The sequence below is a fragment of the Schistocerca serialis genome, chromosome 7, assembly GCF_023864345.2.
Source record: "Schistocerca serialis cubense isolate TAMUIC-IGC-003099 chromosome 7, iqSchSeri2.2, whole genome shotgun sequence".
Taxonomy (NCBI): Eukaryota; Metazoa; Arthropoda; class Insecta; order Orthoptera; family Acrididae; genus Schistocerca; species Schistocerca serialis.
In genome coordinates, this window is record NC_064644.1 from 595,137,537 (window position 1) to 595,160,932 (window position 23,396).

Below are 23,396 nucleotides of genomic sequence, written 5' to 3' on the forward strand. Positions count from 1 at the left end.
GGTTTGCCTTTCCTTAATCTAGCTTCTAAGATAAGTCGTAGGGTCAGTATTGCCTCACGTGTTCCAATATTTCTATGGAATCCAAACTGATCTTCCCCTAGGTCAGCTTCTACTAGTTTTTCCATTCATCTGTAAAGAATTCACGTCAGTATTTTGAAGCCGTGACTTATTAAACTGATAGTTCGGTAATTTTCACATCTGTCAACACCTGCTTTCTTTGGGATTGGAATTATTATATTCTTCTTGAAGTCTGAGTGTATTTCGCCTGTCTCACACATTTTGCTCACCAGATGGTAGAGTTTTGTCAGGACTGGCTCCCCAAGGCCGTCAGTAGTTCTAATGGAATGTTGTCTACTCCCGGGGCCTTGTTTCGACTCAGGTCTTTCAGTGCTCTGTCAAACTCTTCACGCAGTATCATATCTCCCATTTCATCTTCATCTACATCCTCTTCCATTTCCATAATATTGTCCTCAAGTACATTGCCCTTGTATAGACCCTCTATGTACTCCCTCCACCTTTCTGCTTTCCCTTCTTTGCTTAGAACTGGGTTTCCATCTGAGCTCTTAATATTCATACAAGTGGTTCTCTTTTCTCCAAAGGTCTCTTTAATTATCCTGTAGGCAGTATCTACCTTACCCCTAGTGAGATAAGCCTCTACATCCTTACATTTATCCTCTAGCCATCCCTGCTTAGCTATTTTGCACTTCCTGTCGATCTCATTTTTGAGACGTTTGTATTCCTTTTTGCCTGCTTCATTTACTGCATTTTTATATTTTCTCCTTTCATCAATTAAATTCAATATTTCTTCTGTTACCCAAGGATTTCTACTAGCCCACGTCTTTTTACCTACTTGGTCCTCTGTTGCCTTCACTACTTCATCCAGGGTGTATACGACCCGGGAGATCTGGGAAAAACCCAGGAATTTTTTCATCCGGGAAAAACCCGGGAATTTTTTAGAATTCCGGGAATTTTTCATTGTTTTAGTTTTCAGTTAAATTTTTGTAACTTTGACTGATAAGAACCAATACTCTAACAAAGAATATTACTGTATCTCGCTACTGCAGAATAATACTGCAGCATTAAAAAACGAACGAGAGAAAAAAAAAAAAAAAAAAGAAAAGAAAACTTAAGTTGGAAAGGAAATGCACCATATACAACAACAAAACACATTGCTCATACAAGCGTTTGCCAACAGCAAAACGTGTCAAAGACTTTAGGAAGACTATTCATGACAACAAATTGCCTCCGATGAGTGTGACGTCACAATTATTTACATTAGATTCGTTTGAGCAGTTGTGAGCGAGCTTACGCGCATGTACACTTGAGTCGCGTTTCAGTAGTACCCTCTCCCGCTTCTGGCTACAGAACTGTGGCAGTTAGCAGTATAAGCAATAGCAGCAAGCAGCCAGATGCTATCAGGAAAAATTTTACTGGTGCGCCTAAGCTGCCAGATTCACATCTGCGCAACAGGCCCGGAACTAGGGGTCGGGGGCAAACAGGGGTATCTGCCCCGGGTGACAGTTTCAGTGGGGGAAGGGGAGGGAGGCGCCAAATTCACATTATTGAGGAAATAGACCTAGTTTCACAAAGCACCTAGCATCCAGCGCTCGTTGGTATATTGATTACTCATATGATTTTGAACGCATCCCTGTTGGTTTTTGAACATTTTTGAACAAATTTCTGAAATAATCGCAAGTTGATATTTGAATGCTTGCATAGTGTACGTGATGTCTCTGCCAGGGGAATTCCCATCGCATCTAGAAATAAACTTTCCTGCAGACCAAAGGGGACGGGTCTATACGAGCTGGGCGGAATAAAGCCGAACGGGTGAATGCCAATCGCCGTCTGTGTGGTTCATTGGGTTTGCAAATGATCCGCGTTGCTATAACTACTACCGAATTCCATAGATTCAGACTACCAGAGTGGAAATAAACGAATAAAAGGAATAACAGGCAACAAATATTGCGTGTTGTCTCCTCCGTGTATCCAAGAAAATGAAATTGTGACAGAAAATTTTTGGCCAGACCGCCACACTACTAAGGGCCAGTTATACAGTCCCCGGCTAGCAGCCGCCAAAGTTCTATTCTGGGAGTGGTGCGGAAAACGCGTTGTACGAACACGTAATAACGCCTAACCGGAGAATAAATGCTGGTTAACTAAACTGGTGATTGTGGCAGGGTTAGTGAAGTTAACCAGAGAAGAAGTTTTGACACTGGCAGGAACAGTTACAGAATTATAGATGACAAGATTGTTTGTTAGAACAAGGAAGGAGAAGAAACGGGGGGACACACAAGTTACGGAAGAATATGACGATTCCAAATTTATATAAAAATTTCGCACTACTACTTCTCGATCTAATGCTTCAGAAGCTAGAGAGTATGAATGAAATGTGAAACTATTTCCTAACATGAAACTTTTTGCTTGTAGTTGGCCTAATAGGAATTTGATATTGGTACTTCGTGAATTATATTCCGCCTGGTCTTGGGTTCAATTCGTATTAACAGCTTTTTTAGTATTAGACAACATCATTTCGTTTTTTGAAGTGGCAAAACATTTGATGAAGTTTGGTGAGATAATAGATCCTTTCACAAAAAGGAAAGGACACCATGTAAAGCTGCAGCAAGGTTAGAGAGAAATTAAGGACTGAAGAAATGTGTACTGTCTTGCTTGTCACTTGTCTTTACTCGTTTTATGTATCCAATATTTAATTTTATGTCACACAAAACAGCAAGTTATTAGCCAATAGGCTGTAAAGACTGCAAATTTTCTGAAGAGTACTTGTTCTGCCGGTTACAAATAATCCCATCCCGTATTAATTGCAAGATTATTTTAAAGAGGGGCAGGATGTCAAACTGGCCGACTGGGAGCAGGAGAGGCACCACAGGACATTGCAATTTCCACTGTCCTGAATATAGTTTGATGACACCCATTACAAAATATTATATGTTTGAATTCCACAGAGCGAAATTCAGAAACGTGCGACAGAAGAATGTTGTGTGAAGAACCATGGCACTGCACTTTGGCACACTTAAGACCAAATAACATGTCTTACTTTCCCTCGAGCATATATGTTTCATGTATCAGACTCTTCAGAAATATGTGCGCTACAAAATGAAGATATTTTATAAAAGTCGATTTTTGGCGTCGAACCTCAAACGCTCGAGGGAGGGGGAGCGCCACTATCTAGTATTGCCCCGGTTTGGAAATATCGTCGATCCGGACCTGATGCACAGAGCAGTCTGAGTGGTAGTGGGGAGGTGGCAGTCTCCATGTGACCCGTGTTTACGTTAAGTGATTTTGCTGTTTCCTCTTCGTTTATTGCTCTCACGTCAAATGAAAACAAAACGAGTGTCTTGGCCGGGAGCTATCAAGTGAATTAAAATACATTCACATAATTACGGAGGGCTAAAATATGTTGTTAGTGTCATTTTATTTTCTTTCCACCTTTTTGACAGTCAAGCGTTGAGCGCCTTGCAGAACAATGAAGTTATTTTTGTCGATTTGTCAAAGAAATTTGACTTTTGTTAATCTTTTCTGCTGAGGCAGTCAATTTATTTGAAATGAAGTGTTTAATTCCACACTATTGACTAGTTTCAACTGTTAACTGTATTTAAAGTTCACGTTTTCATCTTCTAGCACATATGGCATTATACCTTCATAAGGAACCAAACATTAATACAGTACTGGTACTCCAAGAAAATTTACATCTGAATCTGGACATACGAATGTGCACTTTAAGCCAAATGATGTATTTTAGTGTGGTTCACAAAATTCCGATGCTCTTGGAGTATCCTTTAATGTCTTATTTCTTTTATGACATAATGTAAGATCTTTTAATGTTTTACACGTATGAACTTACGGGCTTCCTGCATCACTGTAGCTGCGCAAGCGCGGCGACACCTGTTATCTGGCACTCTGACAACTGCTGAAACAAATCTAACAGGTCACGGGAAAATATTCGGAATGGTTCTTTGAAAAGCGTTACTTTAAAAGTACGACCATTTACAATATTTTCGAGCCCAGAAGATCAGACATTTATGTCATTGTTAAAAATTTTACTGGCACTTTGTGTGGTATATCTTTAAGTGTATCATGTGTGTAAAAAAAAAAAAAAAAAAAAATTGTGTGTGTAAGCTTAGCTTCTCTTGCAGCTTATTAATCTTAGAGACCAATATTATACGTAAAAGCTTTTCTTTTCTTGTAGTAACACTATGTAGAGACCAATATTATACCTAAAAGCTTTTCTTTTCTTGTAGCAACACTATGTATATTCATTTAAACTATTATCTTTTCCTATTTGTGTGTTAGCGCTACTTAACAGTGATGTTGCTTTTGGCTATGCTCTGAATATCCGCTGTCATTGGCCGGCGACATCGTTTGTGATGAGCTACGACTGGCTTACAAAACCGCATAGCAATCTCTATTTCAGTCCTTCAGAAAGTAACGTGCGGTGTTTGGTGGAATTTGAATTTATACTTTCGTAATACGAAAATATGCAGTATGCCTATTGCTGCACATCAGACATCTTTCCAAAAACGTATTTTTTCCCCTGAGTTTCGTTTTCTAAAGTGCCTGGAAATTCTACTCCAGTGTATAAAACCACAACCACTGAAAGGATTGATAAGTTTCACAGTTCTGAGGAAAATTGTACTCCTACTTAACACGGAAAAAGTGTGTTTTCATGGGGGAGAAATTCCATTTTTAACCGGGAAATCCGGGAAAAATCCGGGAATTTTTTTTTCTCGTTCACGTATACACCCTGTTCATCCCTCAAAGCTACCCATTCTTCTTCTACTGTATTTCTTTCCCCCACTCCTGCCAATTGTTCCCTTACACTCTCCCTGAAACTCTGTACAACCTCTGGTTTAGTCAGTTTATCCAGATCCCATCTCCTTAAATTCCCACCTTTTTGCAGTTTCTTCAGTTTTAATCTACAGTTCATAACCAATAGATTGTGGTCAGAGTCCACATATGCCCCTGGAAATGTCTTACAATTTAAAACCTGGTTCCTAAATCTCTGTCTTACCATTATATAATCTATCTGAAATCTGTCAGTATCTCCAGGCTTCTTCCAGGTATACAACCTTCTTTTATGATTCTTGAACCAAGTGTTAGCTATGATTAAGCTGTGCTCTGTGCAAAGTTCTACCAGGCAGCTTCCTCTTTCATTTCTTACCCCCAATCCATATTCACCTAGTATGTTTCCTTCTCTCCCTTTTCCTACTACCGAATTCCAGTCACCCATGACTATTAAATTTTTGTCTCCCTTCACTATCTGAATAATTTCTTTTATTTTGTCATACATTTCTTCAATTTCTTCGTCATCTGCAGAGCTAGTTGGCATATAAATTTGTACTACTGTAGTAGGCGTGGGCTTCGTGTCTATCTTGGCCACAATAATGCGTTCACTATGCTGTTTGTAGTAGCTTACCCACATTCCTATTTTTTTATTCATTATTAAACCTACTCCTGCATTAACCCTATTTGACTTTGTATTTATAACCCTGTATTCGCCTGACCAAGAGTCGTGTTCCTCCTGCCACCAAACTTCACTAATTCCCACTACATCTAACTTTAACCTATCCATTTCCCTTTTTAAATTTTCTAACCTACCTGCCTGATTAAGGGATCTGACATTCCACGCTCCAATCCGTAGAACGCCAGTGTTACAGTATGGGTGTGTTATTCGTGGTTGGGCCATGGTTCCCTTATTACAGTTAAGAAAATGCTGCCAGAAATGATTGTATCAGCATGACAATACACCCTGTCATAAAGCTGAATATGTGAAGTAAATATTTGTGGATAATAAAACCAGTGGAAAAATGTTCTTATAGGAGCACAGAAAAGGGGAATATGCTCCTGTTTAAAAGACTCTGACTGAAAAGTGGGTTACCAGCTGCTTCATTCTATCTTCCTGCACACCTTTAAAAGTTTTCCCACCAATTTTGTCATTTGAACATACCTGAACCTTTTTAACATGCAACACAATCCTCAGTCCCAGAAGCTCCCCTAATTTTAATTCGCTCACACCCACTAGTCTGTCATTGTAAGTTGCTCCATTCAGTCCAATTCACTGACATTATCTCCTTATGTCTCTAACTGTCACTGTCTCCCATCTCATAATTACAGTCTCCTTCACTCTGTACTACTACTTCCATTTCCTCTCACTGTCACTGTCTCCCTCTTGCTCTTTCTTATTGCTACTGTTTCTTTCTTTCCTTCCCACTGCTGTTGTCTCTGCCTCATTGTCATTATCGTAGACTCTGTCTCTCATTATCACTGGCTCTCACCCACTTCCACTCCTTCTCTTTATTCCTCTCCCACTGGCATTGTCCCCTTTTCCTAGCACTGTTTTGTCACTGTCAACTATGTTCCACTGCTACTATGTTCCACTGCTACTGTATCCCTCTGTTTCTCTCTGCCATATTCTGCTTCACGATTTCTATACCCAACCACTGTTTACTATCTTCCAGTATCTTTCCCACTGCTGCTGTCTCCTTTTCTCTCATAAAAAGTGTGAATATGTTTGCATGCCAAAATTTTGGGAAAATTTTTAAAATTGCTGAGGAAGGTAGAATGACGCAGCTGGCACCCCATTTTTCAGTCAGTCCTTTAAACAGGAGAATATCCACCTTTTTGTACTTTTGACAGAAGCATTTTTCCTCTGGTTCCCTTCTTTTCCCTGTTACAGCAGGGCATGTCACTCACATGAAATGAACTTTATGGGTGAGTAAAATTTTGATAGTTTATTTATGTGAAACTGAAATGCAAAACTAATTTTACACCTCAGACTTTATTTTACGTGCACAATAATTTTGCTTGTGCTTTGCTTCTAAAATATGCAGTTCTTGGAATCCTTCTGATGATAACTGAGGCACTGTGCAGCATATTTGTCCATGCTATGTTACTTTATGAACTATGCTTTTGCCTCTCCCTGTATTTCATATGCATATTTTACATATAGAAGTAACAGTAACTTTGACCCTCTGAATCTCGGAAATGGATAAGGGTATCAAGAAAATTTTCAATGTTGTATGGGATTGGGATCTTAGGAATATATCATAAAAGTTTAAGCCATTTGCTGTGCATAGCCATCTTGGAATCTGCAGCTTGGTTTTGGTATCCAAACACCATATTTTTGGATTGGCTCTTGATAACAGGTAATTTTTTTTTATTTATTTATTTTATTTTTTTTATTTTATTTATTTATTTATTTATTTATTTGAAAGTTGGAAGATGGTACTTGCACATAAATGCCTAGAGAATATACTGTTAAAATCTGATCAGTTTTCTGGGGTAAGTTATTTAGATATCCACTTCTGACACACACAAAAAGACGAAAAATGCTTTTATCTGTTTTTTGCAGGAACTGCCCATGAACTAAATGTTGCCTCCATAGGACCCCTAAAGCACACCACAGACCACATCTAATGCAAAAAGTACCAAATGATTTGCGTAATGGAGAAAGTGTGTAATTCAAACTTTGGCCCTGTACTGTAGGATAACTACAGTAAGATTATGCTCCTGTTAGGTATATCAGTAGTCCCTTCCCCAAAGGCCATTCAAAACACTTGACCTTATCATTCTATCACCAGTAGAATCCGAGGTATGAGCTCCGTAAAAATCCCATTTTTACACACAGCTTTCTGGAACATATTGGTAGTGGGTACTGTCATATGCATACTGGTTCCTGAAATGGACTGACCTGTTAAGAATCCTAACCTGAAACCAATGGAAGGCCTTTGGAATGCATCAGAACATCGATTTCATGCCAGACTCTAGCATCCAACATCTCTACCTCCTCTGGTTTTAGCTCTTGATGAAGAATGGGTTACCATTCCTCTACAAATATTCAGAAATCTCGTCGAAAGTGTCCCCCACAGTGTTCAAGTGCTCATAAAGGCAAAGGGTGGACACATCTCATATTAATGTCCACTAATAGGTGTCCTAATACTTTTGATCATATAGTGCACTTTATTGGATAACAACAATGAATGGAGTGATATCTGCAAGTGCACTATTTGTTCTATGTTAGTATATGATTCAAAGCACAAACCTTTCCTTATGGTCAACCACAATATTCATCAATAGGTTACTCATGATCCACTGATAATTTACATTCTCTGTGTCCTCACAAGCTCTTAGGCTCCAGAACATTATTGGTTAACAGATAAGTAATGTCTTTAGCTCCTTCAATAAGGATTTAAATAACAAGTATTATTCAGGATTTGTGGACTAATATTGTAAATACAGTAAACACATTTGCTGCAGGGAGTGTGTCTTGTAGACTGTTGTCTTAGATCTAAGTTTACATGCTTCCTAGCACGTAAACTTAGATCACCCTCAAAGACAATGTCATTTTACTGACAAGCAATGTGACAAGTATTTCATCATTGTAGGAGTATATGATAACAAATTCACACAAAATGAAACACACATCACAGTAAAGGATGCCCAAACAGTCACATCAATACACAGTGTACCCTCCATTGGTGTCAAAACAAACATGTATTGTCACATGCAAATCACTATAAAGATGCCAACTGAGATCCTGCATTAGTTTGTGCCAAGCATCTTGTGCCTTTTGTTGCAGTTTGGCAATGGTTCTTACAGGCCCTGGAAAACAAGTAAGTTGCTGCTTCATCATGTCCCATATGTGTTCAATTGGTGAGAGATCTGATGACTTTGCTGGCCAGGGCAGTTCTCATAGACTTTGAAGAGCATGCATCATTGCATCACCTGTATGCAGATGTGAATTGTCCTACTGAAAAAGCTTTTCACCTTCCTGTCAAAGACGTGATAGTAACACGAGAATAACAGCCTGTACTACATAGCAGGCACTGGTTACTTTCCCTGGAGAAACATCAAATGGGAACATGAGTTTAATTGATGGCTCATACGCCATGTAGCATGTCATGGGACCATCATGTTGTGGCTTAATGAATTCTGGAATAGGCAGCTCACCAGGTCTGTATGTCTATCATTCACATACAGATAGTATCTACTCTAATCATTGAAGACAACAGAGTGCCAGTGCACTCTCCAGTTGACTCTTCCACAATGTCAGAGTAGCCTTCCTTGGCAGTGTCATGGAGTCAGTGGTAGCCTGGCCAGAGGTACACATGATCTTAATCCTGCTACAAGCATGCAGTTCCCAATGGTCCCTGATGACAAAGCAGGTGCATGTACCCAGATTTTGTCCATGAGTTATGTTCAGTTGTCCACAACTGCTTGCACAATGTGTTGATCTTGACGTCCAGAACCTGATATACAGGCGTAGGAATGTTCCACAAACCACTATTAAAAGCAGTGACACACTACTTACACAATGTACCAAAAATGTGCAGCAGCCCATCGATACATCCATCTAGCCTCCAGCAGGTTCACAATGTGGCCCCATTTCAATGACTGAAGCTGTTTAACAGGACTATGTACTCATTGGGGCTGCATAATTATATGTTAAAAATGAATGTTGCAGACACTGTTCACCTCTAAGCTCAGCACAGTTACTGCCTGCATAGTCAAAACACAGGGCACACAGACAGATCTCCTGAGCACCATTTGGTCATTGGAGACTGTGAGAAATGAATCACTAACATTAAAACCCCTCAGTATGCATTGGTGCCACTGATCACAGCCCTTAAGGATGTTGCATTTTTTTCCTGGCAGTGTATTTTGAATAATAATCATAATAGTACACTGTCCAGTCACATTAATGTGAACACCTGTTGAAAGCCTGAATAATTATATGTTAAAAATGAATGTTGCAGACACTGTTCACCTCTAAGCTCAGCACAATTACAGGAAAAGAGTCAATGAAGTTTTCAAAGATACTGACAGGGATGTGGTGCCATTTTGAATCCAGTGCTGTGGACAGCTGTGCTAGGTTTTTCAGTAGAGAATCTGCGACATGAACAGCCCAATTGAAGTGGTCCCACAGATTCTCAATTGGATTTAAATATGGAGAGTTTGGTGCCCATAGGAATACACTTAACTCATCCTGGTTCTCCTCAAAACACATGTGTACACTGTCAGCTGTGTGACATGGTCCATTGCCCTGCTGGTAGATGCCATCATGCAAGGAAAAACAAACTGTACATAGAGGTGGAAATGGTCTCCAAGGATAGATGCATGCTTGTGTTAATCCATTGTGCCTTCCAGAATGATGATATCACACAGGGACTGCCACAAAAACATTCCCCAGCGTATAACACATGCAGGGAGCTTGCTTTCTGACATTTCATGTTGCACCTGCCAATGACCATATGTCTGAATGGAGCATAAAACATGATTCATCTGAAAAGGCCACCTGTCATTACTCAGTGGACTTCCAGTTGCAACACTGGCATGCAAATTTCAGCCTTTGTTGTCAATGAGTGGCAGTCAGTAAGTGCACATGAAATCAGGCACCTGCTGTGGAGAATCATACACAGCAATGTTCACTGACCAATCGTTGAGGAGACTTTGTTGGTAGCCTCTTGATTCATTGGGGAGGTCAGTTGCTCAACAGTTGCACACCTATTCACCCGTATCATGTCCACAGCTGTCTTTCATCCCTGCCATCTACAGCCTATGGTGCACCACAGTTGGCTTGGCACTGATTTTAGTCAGTATCATTTTGCCAATGCAGCATGCGAACAATTTGCCAACTTAGCCTTTTCAGAAACACTTCCACGCTTGGCCCAAAAGCCAGTGATCATGCCCTTTTAGATGTCAGATAAATCACTCCGTTTCCACATTACAATGAGAATTGCGCTGTTTTCCTTGTCGCCCCTCCTCTCCTAAGCTGCCACCAGCCATCTGAGTGGTTACTGCACATTGACAATGAACATAGGAAGTGGTCACATTAATGTGACTGGACCATGTAAAATCCTATGCAACAGTGATGTTTAAGAGCAAAACATTAACTAAATTTATATGTAGAGGTGGAAGATAAGTTGCACCCAAGAAAATCTTAAAAGAGCTAAGCAACACTTATGCAAAAATCTTTCTCACATCAAAATGAAATACAAGCCAACCCAACTGCATGCCAAAAACATCTGTATGCTACTGTCACTTCTAAACATCTCTTTTAGTCGGTAACACAATGTGTTTGGGTACACTGCAAGGGTCTAGAATTTTTTCAAGAGTGACAATGAACAGATGAATATGGAAGGACACAATGCTGAGCAAAATGGCCATAAGAAATACAATTTTTATGCCACCATTACATATTGTGCATAAAGGGTATATGTGTTTTTCTTCCACCAAAACTGTAGTCTGGCCAGTAGTGCCTTTAGATGTTCTCATCTACAATTATGAATTAACGCTAACTAACAGTCCCTTACATATAATTTAGAATTCTTTTTCCAATGTTTCATCACACAGTATCAACAGTATTAAGACCCTTCACTTATCTATGTTAATCTCTGTCTCACTGTATAGGATGAGATTTCAGAGAAACTGGAATTTAAATACTTCTGGATTAAACAAGACTGCTCACCAAAAAGCAGGAGCATTGAGTCATTGATAGGCACACACAAAAAGAAAGAAAACTTGATAGTTTTTGGAGTGATCCTTGTTTGAGCTGAAATAAAATACTCACACATACACATGCTCGCATATACATGCCTAAGCCTCTACATGGTGCTAGCTCAACAAAGAGTGCCAGTATTTCACCTTGGCAGCTGAACTACACTACTGGCCATTAAAATTGCTACACCACGAAGATGAAGTGCTACAGATGCAAAATTCAACCGACAGGAAGAAGATGCTGTGATATGCAAATGATTAGCTTTTCAGAGCATTCACACAAGGTTGGCACCGGTGGCAACACCTACAACGTGCTGACACAAGGAAAGTTTACAACCAATTTCTCATACACAAACAGCAGTTGACCGGCGTTGTCTGGTGAAATGTAGTTGTGATGCCTCGTGTAAGGAGGAGAAATGCATTACCATCACATTTCCGACTTCGATTGAGGTCAGATTGTAGCCAATCACGATTGCGGTTTCTCGTATCGCGACATTGCTGCTTGCGTTGGTCGAGATCCAATGACTGTTAGCAGAATATGAAATCGGTGGGTTCAGGAGGGTAATATGAAATGCCGTGCTGGATCCCAATGGCCTCGTATCACTAGCAGTCCAGATGACAGGCATCTTATCCGCATGGCTGTAATGGATCGTGCAGCCATGTCTCAATCCCTGAGTCAACAGATGGGGACGTTTGCAAGACGACAACCATCTGCACAAACAATTCAACGACGTTTGCAGCAGCATGGACTATCAGCTTGGAGACCATGGCTGCGGTTACCCTTGATGCTGCATCACAGTCAGGAGGGCCTGCGATGGTGTACTCAACAACGAACCTGGGTGCACAAATAGCAAAACGTCATTTTCTCGGATGAATCCAGGTTCTGCTTACAGCATCATGATGGTCATACCTGTGTTTGGCGACGACGCAGTGAACGCACATTGGAAGCGTGTATTCGTCATTGCCATACTGGCGTATCACCCGGCGTGATGGTATTGGGTGCCATTGGTTACACGTCTTGGTCACCTCTTGTTCGCATTGACAGCACTTTGAACAGTAGACGTTACATTTCAGATGTGTTACAACCCATGGCTCTACCCTTCATTCGATCCCTACGAAACCCTACATTTCAGCAGGATAATGCACGGCCGCATGTTGCAGGTCCTGTATGGGCCTTTCTGGATACAGAAAATGTTCAACTGCTGCCCTGGCCAGCACATTCTCCAGATCTCTCACCAATTGAAAACGTCTGGTCAGTGGTGGCCGAGCAACTGGCTCATCACAATACGCCAGTCACTACTCTTGATGAACTGTGGTATTGTGTTGGAGCTGCATGGGCAGCTGTACCTGTACATGCCATCAAAGCTCTGTTTGACTCAATTCCCAGGCGTATCAAGGCCGTTATTACGGCTAGAGGTGGTTGTTCTGGGTACTGATTTCTCAGGATCTACGCACCCAAATTGCGTGAAAATGTAATCACATGTCAGTTCTAGTATAATATATTTGTCCAATGAATACCCATTTATCATCTGTGTTTCTTCTTGGTGTAGCAATTTTAATGGCCAGTAGTGTAGATTGTGTTGGGTGGGGTGGGCAGGAAGAGAGGCAGGAAGAGGGACTCAGGGTAGGTGGCTAGCAGCTCAGAGAGACACAGCCAATTTGCTGGCTAGGATTGGGGGAGAGTGGGGTGCCAGGTGCATAGGCTACACATGTGATGCACAGCTGTCAGAGATGATGGGGAGCATTGTGCACTGAACATTATGTGAGGACATGAATTGTGATGGGGTGACAAACTTGGGGAAACTATTGGGTGGAGGGAGTGGGGACAGTGAGTTACTCGATAGTTACAGGAAAGGAGGATGTGTTGCAAAGATAACTCCCATCTGCTTAGTTTAGAGAATCTGATAGTGGAAGGAATGGTCCAGTTGGCCCGGGGTTGTGAAGCAGCCATTGAAATTGAGCCTATTTTTCCCAGCTGTACATTGTGTCACTGTGTGGTCAACTCTGTTCCTGGTAGCAGTGTGTGGTGGCCATTCATCCTGGTGGACAGCTGGTTGGTATTCATATCAACATAAAAAGTTGTACAGTGTTTGCAGCAGAATTGATATCTGACACAGTTGCTTTGACAGCACTTTTAACTCTAGGCATGTCACAGGCTTATCCTACCCCATCAGCAGCCAGGCCATTGATGAAAGCAGGCATGTCAGACACCAGCTCTGCTGCAAACTCTACACAGCTTTTTGTGTCAGTATGACCACTGACAAACTGTCCACCAGAATCAGTGCCCACCACCAGATTGTAGCTAAGGACAGAGTTGACCACACAATGGCACAACATGCTCCAATTTAAATGACTGTTTCACAATCTGGGCCATGTGGATCCTTCCATCCACTACCAGCTTCTCTAAACTATGCAGATGGGAAGTATCCTTGCAACATATCCTCCAATACAGTAATCATCCTGGCCTCTATCTCCAGAAACCCAATGCCCCCACACCCTCCACCCAACAGTTTTCCCTGTCTTCCATCCTGTCAACTCCTCCCCCCATCTTACCTTCAGTGTGTGCTGCTCCCCACCAGTTGTGACAACTGTGCACCACATGCTTACCCCATGTACTTGCCACCCCTCCCTCCCACATTCCTGGCCAGCAAACTGGCTGCCTCCCTCCGAGCCTCAAGCCATGCATCTGCATCCCTCTCCCTGTCTCCTGCCTTTTTCTCCCTATCCTCCCCACAACCTAGTTCACCTATTAAAATGCAACACTGGCACTGTTTGTCCAGCAGGCACCATGTAGGGGATTAAGCTTTTGTATGTGTATTTAACTCTAGCTCAAAAAGGATCACTCCATAAGCTAGAAAGTTTTATTTCTTTTTGTGTGTGCCTATCGATGACTCAACACTTCTACTTTTTAGTGAGTGGTCTCCTTTAATCTAAAAGTATTTACATTTTGCCAGAGCTTACCTACAACATAAGTGTACTTAAAATTCCTTAATTAACTGGTTCACAAGATCATTTTGAGTGAACTTACAATACTTACAGAATAGCGTATCTTCTCCCATTGAGAAGCCTGCTGTTATCGTGTCAAGAGGTGGGAAACACTAAAGGGTAAGGGTCTATTAATCACCAACAGTTCAGATGTGTGGCAAATAATCAGCCTTCACAAGGAAATGGTAGCAAGTGATGGGAAGGATCACACAATACACTCAGTGAGTATGTCTGGAGGCCCCATTTAAGATGAAGAGTCTGCGCTAGCAGCCATCGAGGGAACAGGGTGCAAACAAATGCAGATTGTGGCATGCATTGGAAGAAACTATGCCTGTCATCTAGGCTCCAAGGTCATACTTGGATAATTTCAGCAACTGGAAGAGATGGTTGAGAAGACTAACCTCACTCACAAAATTTCAACAAAGCTCACAATATACAGCATTGCCCACAGAGCTCATTTTTCTGAGTTAGCTGGAAAGCTTGAACCAGAGACTCCAAAGATTATGTGGTACGCTAAGCTGTGACTTTTCTGAGTCAGCTGGAAAGCTTGAACGAGTGATGTGATAAGCTAAGCTGTGACTTCCTAGACAGGTGACAGAGGGTTTAGAACTGCAGGGTCCCCCTAAATGTGTCAGGGGTGTGCTAGCACAAGAGGCTACTATCAAGTTGGGTCACAAATGAGGGTTTCTCTGCTTATGCAACTGAATACAGCAAATATAATGATAATTTAAGGGGAACCAAAGTATTAGTGTAAGATCCGAAGAAATCCCTCACCTCTCCACCTCCCACAGATGAGACTATCGAAATCCCAGTGATTAAATGCTAAAGTATTCACAACAAAGTGCCAGAATTTGAGTTTGAAACAATCCTAAAAAGTGATGGAGCTCATATAACACTAGGTATACAAAGCTGGCTAAAACTCAAAACTAACAGCAGAGAAATTGTTGGAGTAAATTTAAGTATATATAGAAATAACAGCTAATGAGTAATGGAGGTGATGTTTTGCAACAGTAGACAAGAAACTCAAATCCATGTGGGTAGAAACAGAAGCTGAGTGAGAGATAGATTGGGCAAGCATCAAGGATGGGCATAAACTTATAACTGGTTCCATCTATCAACATCCACACTCACCCCCAGATGAACACTTCAGAGAAAAACTTAGTTAATTAGTATGAATGTTCCCCAGTCATAATGTCTTAATCATCAAACATTTGAATGTGAAAGTCACAGTTTTATAACTGATGGGAATGACAAGACATCCTATAAAACAATACTAAATACTTTTTCCTGAAAACTACCTTAACTGATAGTACAGAAGCCTACTCATGATGGAAACTAAAGGTGACCTGAAAAGTCCTCGGCATGATAGTGAAACCAGTTTATACTTTCAAAGAAGTTTTATTTTTCAACATAATCTCCTCTAATATCAATATATTTCACCCTGTAGTGTTCCAATGCCATTATCCCCTCCCTGTGGTGTACCTCTGGAAGTGCTGCAAAATACTCATACACAGCCACAATGGATTCTTGAGCTGATGAAAAATGCTGATCAGCGAGAAATGTTTTCAGTTTTGAGAACAGATGGAAGTCTGAGGGGGCCAAATCTGGGGAGTAGGGTTGTTTGAGAACTTCATAATGCAAATCCCTCAATTTTCCCATTGCCAAGACACTTTTGTGGGCAGGTACAGTGTCCTGATGGAAGATGATTTTATTCTTCTATAAACTGGGTCTGTTCTTGTGAATGCTTGCACTCAATTTTGTTAGAATTTTACAGTAGTATTTCCAGTTATGGTCTTACCCTTTTCAAGATAGTCAATCAACAAAATTGCTTTTGTATTCCAAAACACTGACGCCATGATTTTTCCCACCTATGGCACCATCCTTGCCTCCTATGGAGCTCAAGAACTGGCTTTTATTCACCGCATATATTGCTGTTTTGATTCAGGTGTGTAGTGATGAATCCATGTTTCATCCACTGTCACATCATCATCTTGGACAGTTTCCAGTCTCTGGCCAGGTCTGTATGAAACATAGGCCTCTCCATCGTCTTCTGTCTTGCCACCATCTCTCCGTCTTCACCTTCATCCAGTCTTTTCCTTTCTTCTGGACTCATTCCTCTACTCCTTTCAGCCAGCTGTCTCTCGGCCTTCCTCTTGGTCTCTTTCTTTTCAGTTTCATCTCGTGTATTCTCCTGGGTATCCTCTTCTCCCCCATTCTCTTAATGTGTCCATACCATCTCAGCTTTGATTTCTCTATCTCCTCCTGTAATGGTTCCACCTTAATTAATTCTCTGATCCTCTCATTTCTTAACCTGTCTATCTTTGTCACTCCAATACTGTTTCTCAAGAATTTCATCTCACTAGCTTGTACTTTGCTTTTCTCCCTTCCTTTCATAACCCAGGTTTCTGATGCATATGTCAGGATCAGGACATAGTATGATTGGTATATAACATTTTTAGTGATTTGGGGTACATCCTTGCTCCATATCAGGCTTCTGACACTCATCCAAAATGCTTCTGCTTTTCTTCCCCACTTGTTTATTTCTCGGTTGTTTTTGCCATCTACTTGTATCAGGCTTCCTAAGTACTTAAAACTCTCCACTCTCCTCAATTTTCCCCACAAATTGTTACTCCAAATGTTCCTCTCTCCTTTTTTCTTGTTGTGATAATCATCTCACTCTTACTTATGCTAAATTTCATCCCCTATTCTTGTACTGTTCATCCCCATACATCCAACTGCTCTTGTACTTCCTCCTCCTTATTTCCCCAAATATCAGATCATCTGCAAACACCATAGCTTTCATCTTCCTTTCACCAATTACTTAGCTACAGTACTCATTATATCATCCGTCACTACAATGAAGAGTAATGGCGAAAGTGCACTTCCTTGCCTCAAGCCATTCTTCTGTTCAATCCAAGCTGATCTCTCTCCTCCCACTTTCACACAGCTCACACTTCCATGGTACATTTCCCTTATTCTCCAAATAATCTGTTTTGCTGCTCCTCTGTTCTCTAGGACTTTCCACACTTTGCTTCTATGTACACTAACATGCGCTTTTTCAATATCCAAGAAGGTAATTAGTAGATCTATTCCATATTCATAGTGCTGTTCCTGCAGTTTTCTTACAGAAAAAATTAGACCCAGTGTGGACCTTCCTGTTCTGAAGCCATGTTGCTCTTCTCTCATTCTTTCTTCTAATTTTGCCCGGATTTCGTGCTTCCAAAATTTTCTCAAAAATCTTTGGACAATGACTCATCAATGTTATCCCCCAATAGTTCTTGCACTCTTTTCCATTTTCCTTCTTATAGATGAGGACAATTATTCCCTTTTCCAGTCTTCTGGGGTCATCTTCTGTCTCCACACCATTTTCATTACTTGATATAGCACCTCTCCTGCTGGTCTCACCATCTTTACACTTAGCTCATCTAGACCTGGTGACTTCCCTCCCTTCATCTTGCTCAATGCCTCTTCCGCTTCTCCCCATGTAAGGTCTTTTTCTATTTGCTGTTCCTCCTCTTTTTTCTCCTCAGCTTGTTCCTCCCCATCCAGGTCTCCATTCGGGTTCAGGAGTTATTCAAAATACCCCTTCCATATATTCTTGAGTTCCTTCTTATTCTCTAAATCTTGTTCACTTTTGTTCACCATTCAAGCATAATCTGTCATACTGTTCTTCCTCTAACATTTAATCATCCCATATAAGACCTTTTTTGAACCTTCTCTATCCTCCTCCATCATTCTGGTCCACTGTTCTGTCCACTTTCGTCTTTCCTCCACCACCACTCTTTTTGCTTCTTTCTTTCTTGCCTGATATTCTTCTCTTGTCTCTACTGTTCTCTTCTGGAAAAATACCCATACTGATGCAGAAAGTCACTTTTTCTTAAAAAGTGCCCCAAGCATCTCTTTGTGATCCACGGCTAGCACATAGGGTACGCATCTTGCATGAAGATTTCTCACTTTCAGTTCCTGGTGCAACATTTAATCAACACATTCCTTTCATGTCTGAAGAGCATTACCAATTTCATCCACATTTATATGCTGATCATCCAAAATCATATCATGCACATTGTTGATGATTTCCATTGTGCTTGCACTTTTTGGACATTCTTCATGTGGATCACCTTGCATTCTTTCATAGCCTTGTTTAAACTTTATTGCCCATTTCTGTATGCTGGAAACTGGAGGTGGAGAGCTGCCATATAGAGCTGCAAGTTGCAAATGAATTTTGGTTAGTGTTAAACTTTCTTTTATGACGAATTTAATCACTGATACTCAATTTTTTCCATTTTCAACACCACCCACACCACAACTGCTTCAAACAAATGCATACAGTCAGCTGCTGCCTGGAATGGCTTGCAATTTATATGGCATCTGCTAACATGTGCACCAACATAAGGGGGAAAAAATCACATAAGTTTTGCTGCAGACAGTCCTCATACATTGGATGTTATGGCAACGAATAGATCTGATATCTTCAAGGAAACTGGTATCCATCACTATGAGGCAGTTGTAGCAACAATCATTACCAAAGTACAAAGGGTAACTAAAACATATACAGTGTACTGATTATCTGTGGTAATTGGGGACTTGAAAATGTGGATAATCAAATTCTGTGAATAACTCACAATTAAAGTACACGTTAAAGTATTAAAGCTGTTCAAAAATGAAAGTTAATTACAATGTCATAATTAAAATCATTTAAGTTATGTTTATGATAAATTCTACTCTATTCCTCATATTACGTGTGAGAATACAGTACTTACAAAGAACAGATTGCAAGCCAGTTTCACATTTCCCTACTGTACTTTGAAACAAAATAGTCTTGAATTGATTTAGCTTATCTTTTACATACCACACTACAAATTTTACACATCAACTTGTCACAAAGGGGAGTATCTTCATTCTGTTCCAGGTAGTTCAGTAATCCTGCAGTCCATTGAAGTGCTGATGCATGACTGACTACTGTTTCTGGAATTAGAGGAATGTTGTCATCTTTGTCACTCTCATTCAATTACTCATATTTTCCTTCCACTTGCTGAACGATAGCACTGTAACTCAACATCTCATTACCTAACTCTGTGAAGTCCATTCAAGCCATTCAGAAATATTTTCTTTGTCAACAGTTTCACACCCTGGAGTACTTTTCAAAACAGAAGCTAATGTTGCTAATGAGCAATCTTCTTCATTACCAGAATCACTTATTTTGTTAATATTAAGATTAATGTTTTTTTATATTGTTGATTGTTTTACCTTATGACATGCCATGCCTTTGATACTTTATAAATTGTGTCTCGCAAAGTCAATTGTTTCCAAAATGTTTAAAGATTCTGCCTTATCAATAAGTTTTTGTAGCAGATTTCCTCTATAACTTTTTTCATGGCACCAATGACATCCCCCCCCCCCCATGAACCATGGACCTTGCCGTTGGTGGGGAGGCTTGCGTGCCTCAGCGATACAGATGGCCATACCGTAGGTGCAACCACAACGGAGGGGTATCTGTTGAGAGGCCAGACAAACATGTGGTTCCTGAAGAGGGGCAGCAGCCTTTTCAGTAGTTGCAGGGGCAACAGTCTGGATGATGGACTGATCTGGCCTTGTAACATTAACCAAAACGGCCTTGCTGTGCTGGTACTGCGAACGGCTGAAAGCAAAGGGAAACTACAGCCGTAATTTTTCCCAAGGAAATGCAGCTTTACTGTATGATTAAATGATGATGGCGTCCTCTTGGGTAAAATATTTCGGAGGTAAAATAGTCCCCCATTCGGGTCTCCGGGCGGGGACTACTCAAGAGGACGTCGTTATCAGGAGAAAGAAAACTGGCGTTCTACGGATCGGAGCGTGGAATGTCAGATCCCTTAAGCGGGCAGGTAGGTTAGAAAATTTAAAAAGGGAAATGGATAGGTTAAAGTTAGATATAGTGGGAATTAGTGAAGTTCGGTGGCAGGAGGAACAAGACTTTTGGTCAGGTGAATACAGGGTTATAAATACAAAATCAAATAGGGGTAATGCAGGAGTAGGTTTAATAATGAATCAAAAAATAGGAGTGCGGGTTAGCTACTACAAACAGCATAGTGAATGCATTATTGTGGCCAAGATAGACACAAAGCCCATGCCTACTACAGTAATACAAGTTTATATGCCAACTAGCTCTGCAGATGATGAAGAAATAGATGAGATGTATGACGAGATAAAAGAAATTATTCAGGTAGTGAAGGGAGACGAAAATTTAATAGTCATGGGTGACTGGAATTCGTCAGTAGGAAAAGGGAGAGAAGGATACATAGTAGGAGAATATGGATTGGGGGGAAGAAATGAAAGAGGAAGCCGCCTTGTAGAATTTTGCACAGAGCATGACTTAATCATAGCTAACACTTGGTTCAAGAATCATAAAAGAAGGTTGTATACCTGGAAGAATGCTGGAGATACTAAAAGGTATCAGATAGATTATATAATGGTAAGACAGAGATTTAGGAACCAGATTTTAAATTGTAAGACATTTCCAGGGGCAGATGTGGATTCTGACCACCATCTATTGGTTATGAACTGCAGATTGAAACTGAAGAAACTGCAAAAAGGTGGGAATTTAAGGAGTTGGAACCTGAATAAACTGAAAGAACCAGAGGTTGTAGAGAGTTTCATGGAGAGCATAAGGGAACAATTGACAGGAATGGGGGAAAGAAATACAGTAGAAGAAGAAAGGGTAGCTCTGAGGGATGAAGTAGTGAAGGCAGCAGACGCTCAAGTAGGTAAAAAGACGAGTGCTAATAGAAATCCTCGGGTAACAGAAGAAATATTGAATTTAATTGATGAAAGGAGAAAATATAAAAATGCAGTAAATGAAGCAGGCAAAAAGGAATACAAACGTCTCAAAAATGAGATCGACAGGAAGTGCAAAATGGCTAAGCAGGGATGGCTAGAGGACAAATGTAAGGATGTGGAGGCTTGTCTCACTAGGGGTAAGATAGATACTGCCTACAGGAAAATTAAAGAGACCTTTGGAGAGAAGAGAACCACTTGTACGAATATCAAGAACTCAGATGGAAACCCAGTTCTAAGCAAAGAAGGGAAGGCAGAAAGGTGGAAGTAGTATATAGAGGGTTTATACAAGGGCGATGTGCTTGAGGACAATATTATGGAAATGGAAGAGGATGTAGATGAAGATGAAATGGGAGATAAGATACTGCGTGAAGAGTTTGACAGAGCACTGAAAGACCTGAGTCGAAACAAGGCCCCGGGAGTAGACAACATTCCATTAGAACTACTGACGGCCTTGGGAGAGCCAGTCATGACAAAACTCTACCATCTGGTGAGCAAGATGTATGAGACAGGCGAAATACCCTCAGACTTCAAGAAGAATATAATAATTCCAATCCCAAAGAAAGCAGGTGTTGACAGATGTGAAAATTACCGAACTATCAGTTTAATAAGTCACAGCTGCAAAATACTAACATGAATTCTTTACAGACGAATGGAAAAACTGATAGAAGCAGACCTCGGGGAAGATCAGTTTGGATTCCATGGAAATGTTGGAACACGTGAGGCAATACTAACCTTACGACTTATCTTAGAAGAAAGATTAAGGAAAGGCAAACCTACGTTTCTAGCATTTGTAGACTTAGAGAAAGCTTTTGACAATGTTAACTGGAATACTCTCTTTCAAGTTCTGAACGTGGTAGGGGTAAAATACAGGGAGCAAAAGGCTATTTACAATTTGTACAGAAACCAGATGGCAGTTATAAGAGTCGAGGGGCATGAATGGGAAGCAGTGGTTGGGAAAGGAGTGAGACAGGGTTGTAGCCTCTCTCCGATGTTATTCAATCTGTATATTGAGCAAGCAGTAAAGGAAGCAAAAGAAAAATTCGGAGTAGGTATTAAAATTCATGGAGAAGAAGTAAAAACTTTGAGGTTCGCCGATGACATTGTAATTCTGTCAGAGACAGCAAAGGACTTGGAAGAGCAGTTGAATGGAATGGACAGTGTCTTGAAAGGAGGATGTAAGATGAACATCAACAAAAGCAAAACGAGGATAATGGAATGTAGTCAAATTAAATCGGGTGATGCCGGGGAATTAGATTAGGAAATGAGACACTTAAAGTAGTAAAGGAGTTTTGCTATTTAGGGAGTAAAATAACTAATGATGGTCGAAGTAGAGAGGATATAAAATGTAGACTGGCAATGGCAAGGAAAGCATTTCTGAAGAAGAGAAATTTGTTAACATCGAGTATAGACTTAAGTGTCAGGAAGTCATTTCTGAAAGTATTTGTATGGAGTGTAGCCATGTATGGAAGTGAAACATGGACGATAAATAGTTTGGACAAGAAGAGAATAGAAGCTTTCGAAATGTGGTGCTACAGAAGAATGCTGAAGATTAGATGGGTAGATCACATAACTAATGAGGAGGTGTTGAATAGGATTGGGGAGAAGAGAAGTTTGTGGCACAACTTGACTAGAAGAAGGTATCGGTTGGTAGGACATGTTTTGAGGCATCAAGGGATCACAAATTTAGCATTGGAGGGCAGCGTGGAGGGTAAAAATCGTAGAGGAAGACCAAGAGATGAATACACTAAGCAGATTCAGAAGGATGTAGGTTGCAGTAGGTACTGGGAGATGAAGAAGCTTGCACAGGATAGAGTAGCATGGAGAGCTGCATCAAACCAGTCTCAGGACTGAAGACCACAACAACAACATGACATCCTGTTCTGTTGGCTGAATTAAGAAAATGGCTCTGAGCATTTTGGGACTTAACAGCTATGGTCATCAGTCCCCTAGAACTTAGAACTACTTAAACCTAACTAACCTAAGGACATCACACAACACCCAGCCATCACGAGGCAGAGAAAATCCCTGACCCCGCCGGGAATCGAACCCGGTCGCGGGAAGCGAGGACGCTACCACACGACCAC